Genomic DNA, 21,584 nt, shown 5'->3' with positions numbered 1-21,584 from the left:
GGCTACTCTTCGTTGTGGTGCGTGGGCTTCTCATTGCAGTGGCTTCTCTTGTTGTGGAGCACGGGCTCTAGGTGCGCAGGCTTCAGTAGTTGTGGTGCGCGGGCTCAGTAGTTGTGGCTCACAGGCTTAGTTGTTCCGCAGCATGTGGGATCTTCCCGGACTAGGGCTCAAACCCGATTCCCATGCGTTGGCAGGCAGATTCTTAACCACTGCGCCACCAGGGAAGCCCGAGCATTTTCTTTATCAATGTGAATTTCCTTTACATACAGAATGCTTGTGCCCTGTTCTTAGAGCGTTTCCTGAGTCTCCTGGTTCTCAGTGGCCTTCCCCTCAGAATAATCCTTACGCCAAACGGGCACATTTTGGGTTGGTGAGTTCTGGTTCCCTTCATTTGAAACCTAGTGGTTTTCCCTTTAAAAGCAAATGGGGAATCCCCATGGGATCCCGGGAGTTACCTGAGCCCCTGCGTCTGGGATCACTGAGACCTGGCCCAACTCAGGATACAGAAGGACACAGATACCAGTCAATACTCCAGTTGGCTGTGAAGGGGGCCCAGTGGGGTGGGTGGTCTAGAGGGGTGCAGACCTGCCCCTGTTCTCCTAATAAGGACAGCAGAGGTGTGTGTCCCTACATCGGGGCTGACCACACTCCTACTTAGGGTCCCTAGGATGCAGCCGTCCCACACTGCAGAGTCCTGAGGGTGGGGTTTTGGGGTCTGAGCCCTGGCCCTGATCTACAAGCATTTCAGAAATCTGCGTGGGGGATGGGCGGGCCATCGTAGCTGATGGCACAGGGATGGAATCACTCCTGTGTGTGCTGCGTGGCAGAGTCCAGCTCCAGCCACCTGGACACTTGCTGCCTGAATGTCACATGCCCCCCAGGTGGCCTGCAGTCCCACGCTCACACCTTGGGGGACATTTATAAGACAAGGCATGAGCTGAGAGAGCCTCGGGACAGGCTGTGAGAGATGTAGGCAGGGGTGCTAGCTGAGTGTCTCATAGATGGGTAGAGGGTTGGTGTCTGTTGCTGCTGAGGCAGAACAAGAACATTGGGGGGTTGGCTCTTGGTGTACCTGATGTGTAGGACATGAAAAACTTTTCCTCTACCCTCTTATGTTCTGTACCTGGGATCTGCAAATTAAACTGACAAACAACAGGTTAACAGGAGCAAAAGGTTTATTGTGTCTGTTTACAGAGCCCTTCACAAAAAAGAAGCAGAGACACAAAAAGACAGTTAGACTTAAGGACTTGTGTGCCTGTTAACAAAGGGTGATAAGTTTCTGGAGAACTGATGAGACAAAGGAAAACAGGTTTCAGTTTCTAGGGACAGGAAGTTGTGGGAAGGTAAATAAGCGGGAAAATCATGGAAGACAGAGCTGATTTAGTGAGGTTATGCAGACTGAAGCCAGTACCTTCTCAGATCATAAGATTCTTTCTCCCCTTCCTGGTACAGGAAAGGGAGGGGGACATCAGGCAGATGGAGGAGGGCAGACTTTTTCTTTTTGCTGCTTCTCAATCATCTCAACTCAAAGTAACCCTATGCCAAAGTGGCATATTTGGGGTGGCAAGTTCTGATCCCCCACAGCTGTAAACAAAGAGTTTCTAACAGCTGGAAATGGTACCGGTGGGTGGGCCTCCCCCAGACTAGAGGGAACACTTCCTCACCAGAGGAGAGGGTCCAAAATGTTGGGGTGATGGCCAACACGCTGCATGGTTATTGTGGGCCCCAGTTCTGAGTACCGCATACACTTTAGCTCACGGAATCCACCCTACAATGCTCTGAGATGGGCACTATTACCAATCCTATTTTACAGATGAGAAACCAAGGCATGGATGGTGGGGTAACTGGTCCAAGGGTGGCTTGCTGGTGGTGGAGCTCAGGTGCAAACCCAGCTCTTCATCACGTCTCTCAGAGGATGGTGTCTGTGTTTCCTGGGGCTGCTGTAACAAACACCACAGACTGGGTGGTTAAACAACAGACATTTATTGTCTCATGGGTTCCAGAGGCTGGAGCTCCGAGTTCAAGGTGTTGGCAGGGTTGGTTTCTCCTGCGGGCTCCCTCTTTGGTGTGTAGACCGCTGTCTTCTCTTCCTGCTGTGTCCTCTCTCAAAGAGAACTAGAGCCAGATGGTGATGAAAGCAGCAAAAACAGATTTTTTTTGGGGGGGGGTACGTGGGCCTCTCACTGTTGTGGCCTCTCCTGTTGTGGAGCACAGGCTCCGGACGCGCAGGCTCAGCAGCCATGGCTCACGGGCCCAGCCGCTCCGTGGCATGTGGGATCTTCCCGGCTCAGGGCACGAACCTGTGTCCCCTGCATCGGCAGGTGGACTCTCAACCACTGCACCACCAGGGAAACCCACAAAAACAGATTTTATTCAGGAGCTACTGCAATGGGGGAAAAGAAGCCTCTGTATAGAACCAGGCTCCATTCTGAATTCAGTGTGGGCAAGGGGTTTACAGCCAATGAGCAGAATGAGGAGGCAGAGATGGACTCTTGCTAAGATTATACATTGGGGGTCAGTGGGGATCCTGGCTAAACTGATCTACCGGGATCCTTGCAATCAGACATCACCTGGGGGGGTGGTGGAGGATGAGCAACCAATCAGATATCCAGGATGACCAGGTACCTGGGCTGACCAGGTTTCTGGGGTGACCACATATCGTGGGAGGGTCTCGCTGCAGAGGAGGAGAGAACATCTTGTTCTCTGCCCATCTTGGGTTCTCTGGCGGGGGCCCCATGCACAAGACGGGCCAAGGACAGATCAACAAGAGAAAGGCACACACAAGTTCATTAGGATCATGTTAGTTCACAGACGCATTCATGATGTCGCACATATGCAGGGGGGCACCCACTGATGGTCACCCCAAGAGTGAATAGAACTCCGGCTTGTCACCCATCTGGGGCTGTACAAAGCAGAGGGTTTTGGGTTTCTTTTGAGGGGAGTAAGTTACGGGAAGGCAGCTGGAAAACTGTGGTGAACACGAGCATGCTTCGTAGGAGTGTGCGTAGTTCATTTCTACCTCTGCTTGTGACGTTCTTCAGGTTGGTTTTGGGTTTGGCTCCTGTGGCTGCAGAGTCCATGACTGTGTGTCCTGGTGCAGTGCTCATGGGTTTGTGTTGAACTGGGAGCAGCAGTGTGGGTCTGTGTGTAGGGACTTCGCTGAGGCCAGATTGTTTCAGAAGTGGTTGCATGCCCACCATGTACCAGGCTTTCCATTGCTCCACATCCCGCTGATATTTGATACCGTGTTTTTAATGTCTGCCAGTCTGGTAGGTCTAGGCATAATTTTTTCTTATGGTCTTAATTCCCTGGGTTATTAGTAAAGTGTGCATCTTGTTGCATTCATGGACTATTTACTGTTTTTTTTTTTTAAGTTTTAAAAATTGTGGTCAAGTGCACATAACATAAAATTTACCATCTTAACCATTTTTAAATGCACATTTCAGGGACATGAAGTAATTCACACTGCTGTGCAACCACGACTGCCATCTACCTCCAGAACTTTTTCATCTTGCAAAACTGAAACTGTCCCCGTTAAACACTGACTCCCCATTCCCCCTCCCTCAGCCCCTGGCACCCACCATCCTACTTTCTGTCTCTATGGATCTGACTGCTCTAGGGGCCTTGTGTGAGTGGATCAAACATTATTTGTTCTTTTGTGTCTGGCTTATGTCACTGAGAATAATGCTGTCCAGGTTCATCCATGCTGCAGCCTGTCAGAATTGCCTTCAAGCTTTTTAGGCTGAATAACATTCCATGGAATGGATGGACCGTGTTTTGCTTCTCCATTCATCCCTCAAAGGACACATGTAATACCTACATTAATTTCTCACGTCTTATAATATTTGTGGAATAACTTGAGAAAGTCCTATGAATCAAAAATCATTTACCATTAACTTTTTTCTTAAACTTTTTATTTTGAAAAACATCAAAGCTAAGAAAAAGGGAAGAATATATATGAGCTCCACTTGTGTTCAGGAATTAACGCTTTACAGTATTCACTTTATTCCGTGTGTGTGTGCTGTGCGTGTGCATGTGCCTGTGTGTATACATTTGCTGTGCGTGTAGGTGCGTGTGTATTTGCACATGTACACATTAGTGTGTGCATGTGCTATGCATGCATATGCATGTGTTCATATGCTAGTGTGTGTGTATATCTGTGCTGTGCACGTGCATATGTTAGTGTGCTGTGCATGCCTGTGAGCACACCTGTGTGTTTGCTGGAACCACTTGCAAGTTGGGTGCAGGCTGAATTGGGCCCCAGATATGTCAGTACGTACTGTCTGTAAGGTATATTTCTTTTTTTTTTTTTTTTTTTTTTTTTTCTTTCTGCGGTATGCGGGCCTCTCACTCTTGTGGCCTCTCCCGTTGCGGAGCACAGGCTCCGGATGCGCAGGCCCAGCGGCCATAGCTCACGGGCCCAGCCGCTCCGCGGCATATGGGATCCTCCCAGACCGGGGCACGAACCCGTATCCCCTGCATCGGCAGGCGGACTCTCAACCACTGCGCCACCAGGGAGGCCCTGTAAGGTATATTTCTGCCAGTCCATATCCTTAAGATTGGTCTTGGAGCCGGGTCCTTCAGGAATGGGCCTCCTGTACATGGGCTCATATGGACTTAACCTGAACTTTCCTTTAGGGGCTATTCACAGTCTCAAAAGTGCTATGGGGAGAAGGGAGATCCAGGGTTGATGACTGTTTTGACATGGTTTGGCTAAGTTTCTTTTGAGGGTTTGATTTATTCTGCTTTTCTTTTCTTTTTTTTTTTAAGATGTTGGGGGTAGGAGTTTATTAATTTATTTATTTTTGCTGTGTTGGGTCTTTGTCTCTGCGCGAGGGCCTTCCCAAGTTGCGGGAAGCGGGGGCCACTCTTCATCGCGGTGCGCGGGCCTCTCGCTATCGCGGCCTCTCCCGTTGCAGAGCACAGGCTCCAGACGTGCAGGCTCAGTAGCTGTGGCCCACAGGCCCAGCCGCTCTGCAGCATGTGGGACCCTCCTAGACCAGGGCTCGAACCCGCGTCCCCTGCATTAGCAGGCAGACTCTCAGCCACTGCGCCACCAGGGAAGCCCTATTCTGCTTTTCTTGAGGATTGTCATCTCCAAGTGGAGTGTAAACCACATTTAATTCCTAGAGCTCTAGCGACTCCCTTAGTAATTTGGGAAACAAAGGCAGGCCCACTGTCATTCTGGATGGACTTAGGGAGCCCAAACTGAGGGATTATTTCCTTGAACAGGGCCTTAGAGACCTCCCAGGCAATCTCGGTTCAAGTGGGGAATGCTTCCATCCAGCCGGAGAAGGTGTCAGTCAAAACCAGCAAGTATCTAAAATTTCCTTGTGTCCAGGGCATTACTTTAAAATCAGGTTGCCAGTCTTGACCTGGATATGTGCCTCTATGCTTGGTGGGGGTCACTCCCTTGACCCTGGTTGGGGGGTTTGTGTTGGGCTTATTCTGGAGGCAGATAGGGCAAGCTTCAACCACCTGTTTAAGGAGACTACAGAAATTGGGGGCAGTCATGGATTTGATGAGCCATTAAAAAAAAAATTTATTTGGCTGTGCTGGGTCTTAGTTGCGGCACGTGGAATCTTTGTTGCAACGTGCAAGATCTTTAGTTGCGGCATGCAAACTCTTAGTTGCAGCATGTGGGATCTAGTTCCCTGACGGGGATCGAACCCAGGCCCCCTGCACTGGGAGCACAGTCTTAGCCAGTGAACCACCAGGGAAGTCCCTGATGAACCACTGATATAGGGCCTTCTGCCCATAATGTGTCCTCTGGTGAGCTTCCAGGATGGCCTGCAGTGCAGTGGCTGATGAGAGGAACAGCTGCCCATGACTGTTAATCATCCACCTTGGGTATTCTGGGCTTTTCAGTGGTAAGGTTTTTGTCTCAGAGATAAATTGTAGCTCCCAATTTGTATAGTAAGTCTTTTCCTATTAGGGGAATTGGGCATTCTGGTACATAGAAGAGTGAGATACCATTCTCCCTTTCAGATCGCACTCAAGGGGCTCTATAAAATTATGTTCCTGTGGCTTCCCTTCCACTCCCATTATCTTATATTTATCCTTGGTCATTCTGCCTTGTCGGGTGTTCAAGACTGAGTAGATGGCCCCTGTGTCGACTAGAAAGTGAACTAGAAAGTGTGTTTTACCCCCACAGTCAGGGTCAGCCAAGGCTTCTCCAAGGAGCCCCTGGGCCCCTTCAGTCCTCTTCTTCTTTCATGTGTGCGACCAGCAAGGGTGCGCCTGGACACGGTGGTCCCTTTAGCTTCCTTCTGAGATGTGTGGGGCATCCCCCTCCCCATGGCCCTCCTCCCTGCAGTATGCACACGGACTGGCTTTGAGCCCTTCTCTCCACTGTGGGTGTGGTCTTCAAAACCTGGGGTGACTCATTGATGTCACAGGGTCCCTTTGGGGGAGGCCCCATCATCACTGGGAGGTTGACTGACCCTGAATTGCTGAAGCCAGAATACTGGCAGTTGGTTCCACTGGTCTATCTTCCTTGGCATCTGCCTCCAGATCCTGGTTGTTGAACACCCGAAATGCTGACTCCACCCCAGGAAGAAGGCGTAGTGCGCCCTATCTCTAACTTCTGTAATTTTCTAATGTTTGGGGCGCTCTGGGAAGTGAAATGGGACTTAAGAATGGCCTACCCTTCCACTGACTCCAGGTTCACCTTCGTGTACCCACAAAGGCACTCCCTTAGGTATTCCAGGAAAGCCACGGGGTTTTCCTTCAGTCTCTGGATGACTCCCTGAACCCTACTCCCATTTATGGGTTTCTTCCCAGCCAGCTGAATGCCCTTAAAAATCAAATCCCTGAAATGTGTGAGGTGCTGCTGACTATTTTCCTCTTAATGGTCCCACCCAGGGTCCATATAGGGAATGGCCTGGATTCAAGGCTGGTATAGAGCTTGTCTGCATTATTTTGCTTGGTCTTATCAGCTTCCTCAGTTGCATTAGTTATAATCAGTGTCTTTTCTTCCACAGAGAATACGATGTTCAGGAGGGTTTGGACATCCACCCAAGTGGGGAAAGGAGTGTGGAATATTCCCCAGACTAAAGTAAGGACCCCCTTGGTATCTTCTTTCAAACCCTTGGATCGATCCTTCCAGTTACATAGATCTGAGGAAGATAAGGGTACATGCACAGTGGTCAGTCTGCCCTCTCCATTAAGGACCTCCGAAAGGGGGAATAGCCTATTGCTTCCAGAGGGCTGGTACTGAATGCCGCTACGGGTGTGAACTGGACTAGTCCCCAAGGGAGGCATGCCGAGAGATGGAGGTGGGAGAGTCGGGGAGGTGGCAAGGGCACCAGGTAGGGTGGCTGTGAATTTGAGGGAGTAGAAGGTGTCAGGGAACCAGGTCAGGTAGGGGTAGATGACTCAGGAGTCTCGGGTGAACTGTCAGAAGGGGGAGAAGCTACGCTTGGCAGAGAGAGGAAGTCAAGAGAATCTTCAGGGGCTTCCCTGGTGGCGCAGTGGTTGAGAGTCCGCCTGCCGATGCAGGGCACGTGGGTTCGTGCCCCGGTCCGGGAAGATCCCACATGCCGCGGAGCGGCTGGGCCCGTGAGCCATGGCCACTGAGCCTGTGCTCCGCAACAGGAGAGGCCACAACAGTGAGAGGCCCGCGGACCGCAAAAAAAAAAAAAAAAGAGAATCTTCAGGCTGAGATTCCAGTACCAGGAGAGAGAGAGGGATTAGAGATAACCTTGCATTTCTCACGGAGGCCCTTGTTTTTGCAAAGCACCATGAAAAATTGGACATAGGGGATCTCGTCCCATATTTTTCAAATGCTGGCAACAGAGGTCCAATTGAAAAATGGTATTATAATTTAGAAAGCCATTAGTTGGCCAACTTTCTCCATCCACCAGTTTATACTAGGGCCATGTGATGCTGCAAAAGAAAAGAAGCTGTTTGTTAGTGGGCAGTAATTTCTAGTGATGGAAGATGCACCCTAGTGGCGATTTCGCTGGGATAGAGGCTTGGTTACCCCTACTGAGGAGTCCTTATTTCTAGTCTGTTTCCAACTTCCCAGTGGCCTCCTTCTAGGGTTGGTGGTGATGCAGATCCCACAAGATCTAGCCTACACCAGGTGATCTAGGTGCTCTAACTGAAACGTGAACCAATCTTTGTCAGGGATGGGAGGGGAGATGCTATCTAAGAGGGCCTTAATTATAAGGTCCCCCCTCCCTCTCTCTTTTTTTTTTTTTGGCTGTGTTCAGTCTTTGTTGCTGCCCGCGGGCTTTCTCTAGTTGTGGCGAGTGGGGGCTTCGTTACGGTGCACGAGCTTCTCATTGTGGTGGCTTCTCTTGTTGTGGAGCACGGGCTCTAGGTGCACGGGCTTCAGTAGTTGTGGCTCATGGGCTCTAGAGCGCAGGCTCAGTAGTTCTGGCGCACGGGCTTAGTTGCTCCGCGGAATATGGGATCTTCCTAGACCAGGGCTCGAACCCGTGTCCCCTGCACTGGCAGGCAGATTCTTAACCACTGCGCCACCAGGGAAGTCCCAGATCCCCTCTTAAGTCAGCAATTAGACATTCCCAGACCCACTGTGGGGCTGTAGGAGATACCTGATGTAGGTGGGTGCTTTCAGCAAGCAGTCCCTGGAGATAGGGTGAAGGTGGAGTGTGAAATAAGGGTTCTCTAGCCAAATAAATTACCCAGAGAGCCTCTCCAGCATTCAAGGAGACTGTTCAAAGAGGGCTTGTCCCTGCTTGGTTACAGGTGATTGAGCAGGGAGGCCAAATGCCCATTTGGCATGTGTCCAGTTCTCTATACAACCAGCTACAAGGACCCAAGGACTTCGGACGATTTGGGGGTCTTCTTCTTTCCCCAGCCAGGCAAAGCGATTTTCCTGAAACCTGACAAAAATAAGATTTTTAAAGGGTTCACGTCTGAGGAGGGATTCCAAGAGATCTGTGATGGACAGTAGTGGGGAGAGATCTACCCGACAGAGACGGGTACCCTGCCCTGGGATGGCAAATTGGGGTAAGACAGACCAACACAAAAGACGTGCTCTTGGATTTTTGACTATATCCTAAAGGATATAGGGAACACAGCAGGGACTGGGTGGCTTGAGCGTTTTACAGTGTGCCTACTTACACGGACATTTGTTTCCAGTCAGCAGGGTGCCTAGTGCTCATCTACCCTGGTCTGTGACTGACTTATCCTTTCACAGGAGTGTTCCAGTGGTGAGTGCCCTAGTGGCTTTTATGTGCTCGATCCGTGCCCATAGTTGCATTAAGGATTTCCAAGACATTAGGACAGATAAGACCACACAGAACAGAGACTGAAGCTTCAATTGTATAAGGAACAGAGACTAGGACTTACGATACACACAGAAAACAAAGCGATGTTCTTACCATGTGGTGGCCTCCAGAGGGCTTCTCGTCCAGTCCAGTCCCCTTGCTGGGAACCAGTCCAACTAGACAGCCTATTATCCAATCTCACCCACTACTAGAGGATCGGCTGTATTTAGATAACCAGTTTCCCAGTCCAGTCCTCTAGACAGGGGTCTGCTTCTAGCCAGGCCAGGATCCTTTCCTTCAACCAGCCAACCCCTACAACCAACCTTGGCTTTATTGGCTGAAGTAGGGTCAGGGCCCCCTGTGCTAGCCGTCCCCTGGATACCACCCCAATGTGTAGCAAGCATCCTTGCTATAGATACGCAAGGGTGGGGAACCGGTCTTTACCTAGGGAGCACTCTACCTAACCCTTGGCTGCTTTTTGATCTCAGACTCGATTCAGTAGCCCTCACTGGCCCAGAGGTCAAGGATTGGGGCAAACTACCCAGTTATTTAGCTAGCTTTGTCAATCCTAGGTCAGCAAGCAAGTCCTGGCTGAATTACTGGATAGAATGGCAGATCCAAGGCCACCCTCTGGCTGGCTCACTAAAATTTGTTACAGAATCAAGTCGTATGGACCTCCAAGGAGGGGTCCATACAACTTAATTCAGCAACAGAAGCAGTGTACATGTTCAATGCAATCCCTCCAATATTCAAATGGTATCTTTCATGGAAACAGAACAAACAATGCTACCACTTGTATGGAACAACAAAGAACTCTGAATAGCCTAAGCCATCCTGAGAAAGATAAGCACTGCTGGAATCATCTCCCTCCCTGACTTCACACTACATAATGAAGCTACAGTAACCAAAACAGTATGGTATTGGCACAAAAACAAACACATGGGCCAGAGGAACAGAATAGAGAGCACAGAAAGAAACCCATTTGTATGTTGTCTGTAAATTCACGACAAAGGAGTTAAGAACACAAAATGGGGAAAAGACAGTCCCCTCAATAAATGTTGCCAAGAAAACTGGACACCATCAACACCATATACAAAACTAACTGAAATCCACAATTTTCCACATCAAGTCCTTCCTCTGCTGGGTCCTCTGAAAATGGACACACACACCCCGCCCCCACCCTTAGCTGTAAGGCACACACAGCAAGCTTCTCCCATTTTTCCTCACCTTTTACTCCCAAGGTGGCACCTCCTGCTGGTTCCTGAAGACACTGGGTTTGTCTGCATGGACTCAGCCAAGTGTTGTTCCAAAGCTGAAACCATGGTGGATCCTGAAGAGACCGAGCTTCTATCAGTGGCACAAGTAGCCAAGTTCCTTCATGAGCCAAGTTCACCAGTGGAACACACATGCACCTCAAGTATCATAGAGGTGGACTTGGTGCCGCCTGCTGGCCAGCTGGGAAGTGCAGACCTCAACCTCTCAGTTCCCTGGAGCCCATGCTCACAACTGGCGAGCCTGCAGAACCACTAAATTTGGAAATTCAAACCGAGATGGAGCCAAATATCCCATGACTTCTCCAAAAATAGTTATAGAATAATAAATCGGAAACCATATGCAATCAAAAGACTGTAGACACAAACTTTACAACTTACACCAAAATTCACTCAAAATTGTCCATAGACAAATTTAAAATGTAAAACTATAAAAATTATAGGTGAAAACATAGAAGGAAATCTACATAACCTTGGGTTTGGTGATGAATTTTAACACAAAGTCTCAAAAGCCTAAGAAATAAAATTTTGAACATGGATTTAAAGAATTTTAAACTTTAAACTCTATGAAATATCTTATTCAGAAAACCAAAAGACAAGCTACACACTGAAAGAAAAATATTTTCAAAATACATAACTGATAAAAGATATGTATTCAAATTACACCAAGAACTCTAGAAAAAACCCCATTAAAAATGGGTAAAGACCGGAACAGACACCTGGCCAAAGAAGATATACAGATAGTAAATAACATCATATACCATTAGGGAATTGCAAATTAAAACAATGAGATAGCACTGCACACCTATTAGAACTAATAAACTCAAAAAAAAACCTATTACTGATTGATGGAGGGTGAGGAAAAACAAGAGCTCTCCTTCACTGCTGGTGAAATGCATATATAGCTACTTTAAAAGACATTTTAGAAGTTTTTTCCAAAGCTAAATAAGGCTCACCTGAGGATCCAACATCGTGCGTCCAGTATTTAGACAACTGCTTTTAAGAACTATGTCCAAATGCAAACAAGGATGTAATTAAGCACAGCAACTCTATTCATAATGGCTATAAACTTAAAGAAACCAGGATGTCCTTCAGTAGAAGAATGCATAAGCAAATTGGGGTACATTCATTTCAAGGGGAGCAGAATATGCCACCCCCAAATATGCCTGTTGGCATAAGGATTACTTTGAGCTGATTTCTTTTTTTTAAAAAAAAGAAAACACATAAGAATCTGTGAAAATCAAGTCAAGATTGCCCTTTTGTGAAGGAAGTTGACATTTATAAGGGAAGTCTCCATTTGAAAGGTCTCTCTCCATACCAAGAATGGAAGGATGAATAAATCTCAAGAAACTCTTATCAATGGAGAAGGTAAGACTTAAATCTGCACAACAACCATACCCTTCCTTCCTTTTTTTGTCTTTAGATGAAGATGGTATTTAAGGTGATGGCTTGGGCCATTTCAGGGCGTTACTCAGTTTTCCTGAATATCTATCTCTCTTGCATATAGGAGGTACACACGTTATTAAACTTCTGAATGTTTTTCTCCAGTTCATCTGCCTTTCATTTTCATTATTACATGGGGGATCTCAATGAAGAAAAAAGAAAGGGAAAATTAGTCCAGGGAAGTCCCTCGACTCTATTTTATAAAGTTCTTTCCCTGGGGGTAGGAGCTAAGAATGCTGAAACCACTGTATTTGTAATCTGGAATGGAGCAAGCAATGAATTCAAAAAATGACAGATGGTGGAAGCCAGCTTTCTCACCATTGGAGTAGGAAGTTACAGATAAGCAAAGGGAGAAGGTTACAATATCCATGTAATAATGGATCAGGTTGGTGGCATTTATGTAAACTCATCTTTAGCTTAACATGGATACAAACAGTTCCACATAGAAATGCTTATAGGACTTCCCTGGTGGCGCAGTGGTTAAGAATCTGCCTGCCAATGCAGGGGACACAGGTTTGAGCCCTGGTCCAGGAAGATCCCACATGCTGTGGAGCAGCTAAGCCCATGCGCCACAACTACTGAGTCTGCGCTCTAGAGCCCGTGAGCCACAACTACTGAGCCCGCATGTCGCAACTACTGAAGCCCGCGTGCTCTAGAGCTCATGCTCTGCAACAAGAGAAGCCACCACAATGAGAAGCCTGTGCACCGCAATGAAGAGTAGCCCCCGCTCGCCTCAACTAGAGAAAGCCCGTGTGCAGCAATGAAGACCCAACGCAGCCAAAAATAAAATTTTAAAAAATGTTTATAATTAGGTGTATACGCTTAAGTTGGAATACATATTTCAGTGCATTGTCAGCTGGGTACATTTGGCTTCCAAATGTAAGTTGTTGTTGTTTTTTTTTTAATGGGAGATCTTTTTTTGTTGTTGTTAAATATTTTCTTATTTATTTTGGCTGTGCTGGGTCTTAGTCGCGGCACGTGGGGTTGAGGACTTCTTAGTTGTGGCATGCATGTGGGATCTAGTTCCCTGACCAGGGATCGAACCTGGGTCCCCTGCATTGGGAGTGCAGAGTCTTACCCACTGGACCACCAGGGAAGTCCCCAAAGGTAAGTTTTTTAATACCATCCTCTAATAAAAGGAATCAGGGCTCTTTGAAGAAATGGCTGCTACTAGGACTGAGAGAGTAAATATATGAGCCAGGATAATCTTGAATTATCAGAAAGTAAAGAAGTACCAAGAAATAAAAAACCCCACAAGATGTTTTCATTTGACATAATTCCACAAGACAACGAAAAAAGCTCTCAATATCCAAAGCAAGAATGAATTAAGCACCCAAATACTGTAGTGCTGAATTATAACCACAAGTATAAAATAACTATTCAGGTGCCCACACTAGTAAAATAAGTGATTACAAACATTTTTATGAATTGGGTTGAACAGAAATGTCCTATGCAGAAGAATTCCAAATAACTGATAAAGACACACAGCCATCCATCAAGGAGGTAACCCAACCCTCTTCTGAAGTGTGGGTGCTTCCTAAATGAGACATACAGTATGGACACGGGAAAAATAACTTCACAGGGAAAATTGACAAACACGACCTCAGCCATATGACCAAAGTTAACATGAGCGGTGATAAGTTGCCTTGAGATCCTGCTCCCTTGACATAAAATGATGAGAATGCACTTGACCTCTCTGACCTAACTTCCTCAAAACCCATAAACCCAGTCTAATCATGAGAAAAACACCAAGTAAATCCCAATGCGGAACAGTCTGCAAAATACCTGACTAGTCCCCCTCAACCCTGTCGAGGTCATAGAAACAAGGATAGTCTGAGAAACTGTCAAAACCCAGAAGAGCCTGAACAGACATGATGACTATATGTTATGTGGTGCCCTGGATGGGATCTGGAACAGAAAAAGGTAGAACAAGGGGAACCAGAATAAAATATGGACTTCAGTTAATAAAAAGGTATTAATATGTGTTCATTAACTGTGACAGGTCTGTAGGAAGCTAAAAGGGAGGGAAAATTAAAAATCAAATAAAAAACCTATTGTATCAAACTGGAAATGTAGAGGAAATGGGTGATTTTGTAATAAAAACACATTAACAAAATGATTCTAAAATTAGGAAAATACAAACATACCAATTAGCCACCTAGGGACCTCTTTCCCCTGCTGGTTCTCCTCTCATTATGCTGGGGTTTCCCTCTCCTGGACAGGGAAGGAACAGGAACAGAGATGTCCAGCAGCTCCCCTAAGATCTGACCCCACCCAGTGTCTTCACCTCCACCCACCATGACGCCCTGAATGAGAACACCCTGCGAGAGGGAGTCTCGGGGATTACTGATTCTGATGTGTAAGCTAGGACTTTTTTGATTCCAAGGGACTGGACACAATTACTGATGTAAAAATAAATTAATAAATTTCTTAATGATAGAAATATTTATTTCTACTTGCAAGAAGCAGTTATAACAGTGGTTTTGGGCCTGGTGGGACACGGGCTCACACACTCATAGTGTGACCTGGTCCCTTTGTCCTACTAAGTGACTTTGTGGTGGCCCCATCCACAGGTACAGTCTCTCTTTCTGTATCAGGGGCCTCCAGCAACTCCAGGCTGACATCCACTCATGTCCATTCTACTGGGAAGGGTCTCTCCTTCTTTAGGTTCCATGAAAAGTCACAGCTTTAAAACGTAAGGTAGATAGCTAGTGGGAAGCAGCTGCATAGCACAGGGAGATCAGCTCGGTGCTTTGTGACCGCCTGGAGGGGTGGGAGGGAGGGAGACGCAAGAGGGAAGAGATATGGGAACATATGTATATGTATAACTGATTCACTTTGTTATAAAGCAGAAACTAACACACCATTGTAAAGCAATTATACTCCAATAAAGATGTAAAAAAAAAAAAAGAAAAGTCACAGCTTTAAAGACCTTTGCTCAGCTTGGGTCACATTCTCATCCTTGAACAAGAGGATGGAACATGGGACTGGCTAGACATGGATCATATGCCCATTTTTGAGGTGAGTGGAACATGGGATCAACCCTCTGCAAAAGTGTGGACTGGAAGCAGGTAGGATGTAATTCCCAAAAGCTGAGATGCTGACTGAGAATAGATGCTGGGTTGGGGGAAGCAGCAGATTCCACATCACTGACAGCCCACTGCACAGCACAGAATCTGAAGCCCAGGAGGGAAACAGTTCACTTAGGGTCAGGGGCTGTGGCCACCCTTCCAGTGCTCTTGCTGTCCTCCGAGGATGGCAAGAAGCTCTTCCACTTGCTGAAAAGCAACTTTGTTGTTGGTGGGAAACTCAGGGCTCCTGCCTTGGGCATCAGGTCCACACATCTCAGAGATTGGTCAAGAATAGCCTGTGTGTCCTCGGAAGGCAAGAGATCTCATTCCTGTCCCTGGGAGGTGGGAGCCCAGGCATCATGCCCCATGTTCGCATTAATCACCCACCCATGAAGAACAAATTTGCTCATTTTCCAGTCTCTTCTCTATACAAAAAGTAGAGAAATTATTACTCAATGAAACAGTGGGAGTCTCAAGGATTATTTTATACCATGATAACACAGTTGGTGGCTTTCCAGAGACCACAGGGTATGGGACAGGGATGCACATATCTCCCCAACAATATGGCCTCAATGTGAAACTGTCTGTTAGGAGTCCCAGATGCTTCAATACCTTTTTTTTTTTAACACCTTTATTGGAGTATAATTGCTTTACAATGGTGTGTTAGTTTCTGCTGTATAACAAAGTGAATCAGCTATACATATACATATATCCCCATATCTCCTCCCTCTTGCATCTCCTTCCAACCCTCCCTATCCTGCCCCTCTAGGTGGTGCTTCAATACCTTTGATTCTCAATGGATATGAATGTCAATCTTTGTTACAACCAGAAGGTTGAAGGATTGCAGGGCCACAGTCTGTGTATGGTTGTCATGACCAGGGCCACACTCAATGTTTGGAGGGTTATTACCTCTCTTGGCAGGCTAAGAGGCAATGAGGGAGGAGGCATTTGTTTCAACCACATGGATATTGGGAACTGAAACATCCCAAGGAACTGTCTAGGATACCCAGGTAGCTGTTCAATTACCCAGCAGCACAATCGGCTCAGTAATTGGCCACAGGGGCTTGAGGGGCAAAGGCTGACCTGAGCTGGAGGACCACGGATGCCTGCCTGGATGCTCAGAGGCCAAGGCTGTTCTGAGACTTGACTGTTTTTACACCCATGCAGATGGAACAGAGGATCCATCCAGTCCCAGGAGGGCCCCACCAGCCCTCAACAAGGTAGCACCGATGGGCTGGCAGCTTGATGCACCCAGTCCTGTATAAATCCACACATGTCTACAGAGTACCTTGCATGTCAGAGCTGCGCTGGACTGTGGCTGCTCAGACAGAGTGGGGCCAGCATCCCTTCCCAGGTGGGAGGGTAGAGGAAAACCCTGCATGACCTCTGAGACCCTAGGTACCCTTGACTGAGGTTGAGTTCAGTTTGAATCAGCTGAGTGACCAGAGCAGACATTACATTCATCTATCAGGGCCCAGGGCTGGAGGAGCAGAAAAACAATGGCCTAGCTCAACCTTGATCCTCACCCTGACACTGATCCTAATCCTAAACTCGGACCCTGACCCTAAACCCTGACCTAACCTTAACCCTAGCCCATACCCTAAACCTAACCCATACTCATACCCATATCCTACCTGTATCCCAATCCTAACCCATACCCTAACACAATGAGACCAAAACCATAAACCTTAACCAATAAAGAAAACTACAACCGTGACCAAATCCATAAACTGTAAAATGTATTCATTAACCGTACATATGTCATAACCATAAACCATAACCCAGCCCCAGCCCCCGCAAGTCTCAGCCCTAACACTAACCCTCCAAACCACTAACACCAAGCCAAATCTAATCAAATCATACAAACACATCATAAAAAAGAAAACTACATCAGTATAACTTATAAATAGGAATGTAAGAATCCTCCACAAAATAAGAGCAACATGAAAGCAAAAGAATATTAAACGGATGATGCCATAAGCGTCTCTACACCAGAAATTTCAGCTTGTTCAACATATTAAAGCTAAGCAATGTATTTAAACCACAATAAAGGTGTGAAGTAAAAACACATGATCATTATCAATTATTGCAGAAAAAGCTATAATCAAAATCCAGTGCTATTTCATGATACAAACACTCAAAAGTAGGAATAACAACCTAAATGTCCATTGACAGAGGAATAGATAAAGATGTGTACATAAAAACAATGGAATATTACCCACCTGTAAAAGAGAATGAAATAATGCCATTTGCAGCCACATGGATGGACCAAGAGATTGTCATACTGAGTGAAGTAAGTCAGAGAAGGGCAAACAGTGTATGATATCGCTTATATGTGGAATCCAAAAAAATGGTACAAATGAACTTATTTACAAAACAGAAATAGAGTCACAGATGTATTGGTATATAGAAAACAATCTTATGGTTACCAGGGGGGGAAAGAGGGGGAAGGATAAATTGGGAGACTGGGATTGACATATACACACGACTATATATAAAATACATAACTAATAAGGACCTACTGTAGAGCACAGGGAACTCTACTCAGTAATGACCTACATGTGAAAAGAATCTAAAAAAGAGTGAATATATGTATATGTATAACTGATTCACTTTGCTGTACAGCAGAAAGTAACACAACATTGAAAATCAACTATACTCCAATAAAAATTTTTTTAAAAAGTAGTAATAAAAGGAAATTTGTTCAGTATCAAAAAGAGTTGTACACAAAGCCACAGAAAACATCATACTCAATGTTAAAGCCTGAAAGATTTACTCCTGAAATCAGGAACAAGGCTAGGAAGCTGGCCTTCACTGCTGTTACTCAATAGTGTACTGGAAGTTCTAACCTGAGTCTCTAGGTAAGAAATAAAAGGCATCCATGTGTGAATGGAAAAATTAAAGCTGTGTCTATTCACAGAACACAGATCACATCTTGTATATAAAACTTCCTATATCAACAAAAAATTATTTGAGCTATCAACTAATTCAGCAAAATTATAGGACAAATTATCAATTCATGAAAATCTATCTTATATGTGTACCCCAGCAATAAATAAGATGAAAAACAATTTATGAAAACAATTCCATTTTAAATAATGTCAACATTAATATTTAGGAATATACTCGATCAAGATATGACTTGTTTTTATGTATGTAAAGTTGTTTGTACGTTCGAAATAACTGGGAAGTAAGTTACTTTTCAAAACGCCCTGTCATTACCATGCCAGAAAAGCAGAGAAAACATCAAACTTCCATATAGAAGCCAAGGCTTACCCAGATCCAGTTCACCCAAAGTCCACATGGAATCTACAGGCACTGTGGAAAGATTAGATTAGGAGCCACTATGTCTTTGGTGTTGTGGATGATCTGGATGCGATAGAAACAGTGGGATTTTCAAGTTCCAATTTTCTACATCATCACACCAAAAAAACTATTAGAACTAATACATGAATTCAGTAAAGTTACAAAACCAATACACAGAAATCAATTGCATTTCTAAACACTAGTAATGAACTATCAGAAAGAGAAGGAAAACAACCCTATTACAACTGCATCAAAAAGAACAAAATACCTAGGAATAAATTTAACCAAGGACTTGAAAGACCTACACACTGAAAACTTTAAGACATCGATGAAGAAACTGAAAAAGACACAAATAAATGGAAAGATAGCCCCTTCTCAGGGAATGGAAGAATTATTGTTAAAATTTCCATTCTGCCCAAAGCAACGTACACAGTGAATGCCATCCCTACCAAATTTCCAATGGTATTTTTCACAGAAATAAAACAAATCATCCTAACAGGGCTTCCCTGGTGGCGCAGTGGTTGAGAGTCCGCCTGCCAATGCAGGGGACACGGGTTCGTGCCCCGGTCCGGGAAGATCCCACATGCCGCGGAGCGGCTGGGCTCGTGAGCCATGGCCGCTGAGCCTGCGTGTCCGGAGCCTGTGCTCCGCAAAGCGAGAGGCCCGCGTACGGCAAAAAAAAAAAAAAAAAAATCATCCTATCATTTGTGTGGAACCATAAAGGACCCCAAATAGCCAAAGCGACCCTGAGAAAGGAGAACAGGCTGCAGGCACCTTGCTCCCTGACTTCACACTATATTGTGAAGCTACAGTGGCCAAAAAAGTGTGGAACTGGCACAAAAACAGGCGCAGGGCCCAGAGGAACAGAACAGAACCCAGAATTAATGCCACACAGATGGGGTCAGTTACTTTGCGACAAATGGGCCAAGGACACACCAAGGGAACGACAGTCCCCACAATAAGCAGTGCTGGGAAAAATGGACACCACATAACTCATGCCGGTTACATTGCACACAAAACTGACTAAAGGGGCTTCCCTGGTGGCGCAGTGGTTGAGAGTCCGCCTGCCGATGCGGGGGACGCGGGTTCGTGCCCCGGTCCGGGAAGACCCCACATGCCGCGGAGCGGCTGGGCCCGTGAGCCATGGCCGCTGAGCCTGCGCGTCCGGAGCCTGTGCTCCGCAGCGGGAGAGACCGCAACAGTGAGAGGCCCGCGTACCAAAAAAAAAAAAAAAAAAAAAACCCAAACTGACTAAAAACGCAGTTTTCCACATCAAGCCCTTCCTGGGTGGCATGAAGACGGACACCCCTCCCTCAGCAGTCAGTCACACACACAAAGGAAGCTTCTCCTCACTTCTCACCTTTTCCTCTTGGCGTCTCCTGGGTCGTCAGGAAACCCAGCTCCTGTCAGCATGGACACAGCCCCGTCTTGTCCTGAAGCCCAAGCCCCGGCGAGTCTAAAGGAGACTCAGCTCCTGTCAGCAGAGACGCTGACCCGGCCATCCCAGCACAAGCTCTGGCGGCGCCTGAGACGAACTCCTGTCAGCGGCGCGCAGAGCCAAGACCGGAGGAACACGCGTGCGCCGTGGGTGAGAGAGGCGGGCTCAGTCTCGTCTGTGGTCAGGGCGGGACGTGCAGGCTGCACCTGACTCACAGTTCACTGGAGACAGCGCTCCCTGCTGGCAGAACTGCTGAACCCACTAAACTGCAGAAATTCAAACTGAAATGGAGACAGTGTCCTAAAACTTTTCTAAAAATAGTTAAGGAACAATTCATTGGACACCATATGGCATGAAATGACGCAAACTTCACAACTTACACCAAATTCATTCAAAATTATTCACAGACAAACTTCAAATGCAAAACTATTCAAAATTATAGAAGAAAACAGAAGAAAATCAATAGGAGCTTGGGTTTGGTCATGTAGATCATGAGCTTTGAGTTTTAACACACAACACAAAAAGGCAATCCACAAAGAAAAACAAGGACCTCTGTCATCACAAAGCTACCTCACACCTCAGGAATCACAACAGACGATTCCCAGAATGAACCGATTTGCAGGAGGCAGCATGCCTGCAGCCCTCAGCCCTCAGCCCCCAGGTGGTGCACCTTTCATAGAAGAGATTTATTTCCTGCTTTCCAGGAGACAGAGAGAATACGGAAAGTGTCTCTCTTGCATGGGTCTTTTCTTAAGTAACATTAATTCAAAAGAATTAATATGTCATTAAGACATATTTAGAAGTGACCTGCTCTGGGCCCTAACAATATATACATACATACACACATATAAGAAAGAGAGAGAAACAGAGAGAGAGAGGCACTGACAGACAGAGAAAGAGAATGAACGCAAGGGAGAGGTATCGAGTAGAAGTCACAGACTTTTCATAAATCAGTCTTCATGTTAGAACCCAGTCACAATGTCCATGCACCCTGGAGGGGTGGGGATTACACAAGGACGTTTGACCAGGAGGCACCACAGAGGCTGAGATGAGACACTGGTTCCTGAGTCTAAACATAACAGGAGGGCTTCCCTGGTGGCGCAGTGGTTAAGAATCCTCCTGCCAATGCAGGGGACGCGGGTTTGATCCCTGGTCCGGGAAGATCCCACATGCCGCGGAGCAACTAAGCCCGTGCACCACAACTACTGAACGTGCACTCTAGAGCCCATGAGCCACAACTACTGAGCCCGCATGCTGCAACTACTGAAGCCCACACGCCTAGAGCCTGTGCTCTGCAACGAGAAGCCACCACGATGAGAGGCCTGCGTACCGCAACGAAGAGTATCCTCTGCTCGCCACAACTAGAGAAAGCTGGCGCACAGCAACGAAGACCCAACACAGCCAAAAATAATAAATAAATAAATAAATAAATTAAAAAAACCATACCAGGAGAACCTGGAAGGTTGTATGCCAAAGGGGATGATGTCTGAATTTTATTTAATTTCAACCCTCCCATGGTGGAGGAGGGATGGGAAACAGGAGGGAAGGGGAGTGACTTTCCCCAGATCCCAGAGCAGACGCAGGCCTGTTTCAGTTGTATTCTGTGCTACGCCAGCCCTTTATGTAATCCTTCCTTTGCTAAGTCTCTGCATGAGCTACATGTGATACCAGCCCAGGGGGGTTTTACAGGCACTGTAGCTGGTGTTTATAGGTCTATACACGTGATGGACTCCCTAGGAAGTAGCTGCTAGAATGACCTCTGCTGTGCAGGTGGGAGACTGGGGAGTTCCTGAGAGGCACATGCCTTGTCAGGGTC

At 46.5% G+C, this 21,584-nt stretch overlaps 2 long non-coding RNA genes across 2 annotated transcripts; one reads left to right on the top strand and one right to left on the bottom strand.

Annotated features, from left to right (window-relative positions):
- Nucleotides 1-3,154: 3,154 nt before the first annotated feature.
- Nucleotides 3,155-10,300, top strand: LOC308607901. Its single transcript, XR_014014058.1, has 3 exons — nucleotides 3,155-4,290; nucleotides 4,530-7,057; nucleotides 9,112-10,300. It is a non-coding gene; the product is annotated as an uncharacterized lncRNA (long non-coding RNA).
- LOC308607902 lies at nucleotides 7,607-19,972 on the bottom strand. Its single transcript, XR_014014059.1, has 3 exons — nucleotides 19,691-19,972; nucleotides 10,467-10,765; nucleotides 7,607-8,852 (listed from the first exon to the last, which is right to left on the bottom strand). It is a non-coding gene; the product is annotated as an uncharacterized lncRNA (long non-coding RNA).
- Between the last annotated feature and the right edge of the window lie 1,612 nt (nucleotides 19,973-21,584).

This window comes from Mesoplodon bidens (genome assembly GCF_964165515.1).
Source record: "Mesoplodon bidens genome assembly, chromosome: 19".
Classification (NCBI taxonomy): domain Eukaryota; kingdom Metazoa; phylum Chordata; class Mammalia; order Artiodactyla; family Ziphiidae; genus Mesoplodon; species Mesoplodon bidens.
Note: the sequence above shows the minus strand (reverse complement) of the source record. Positions and strands in the feature narration are given on the sequence as shown.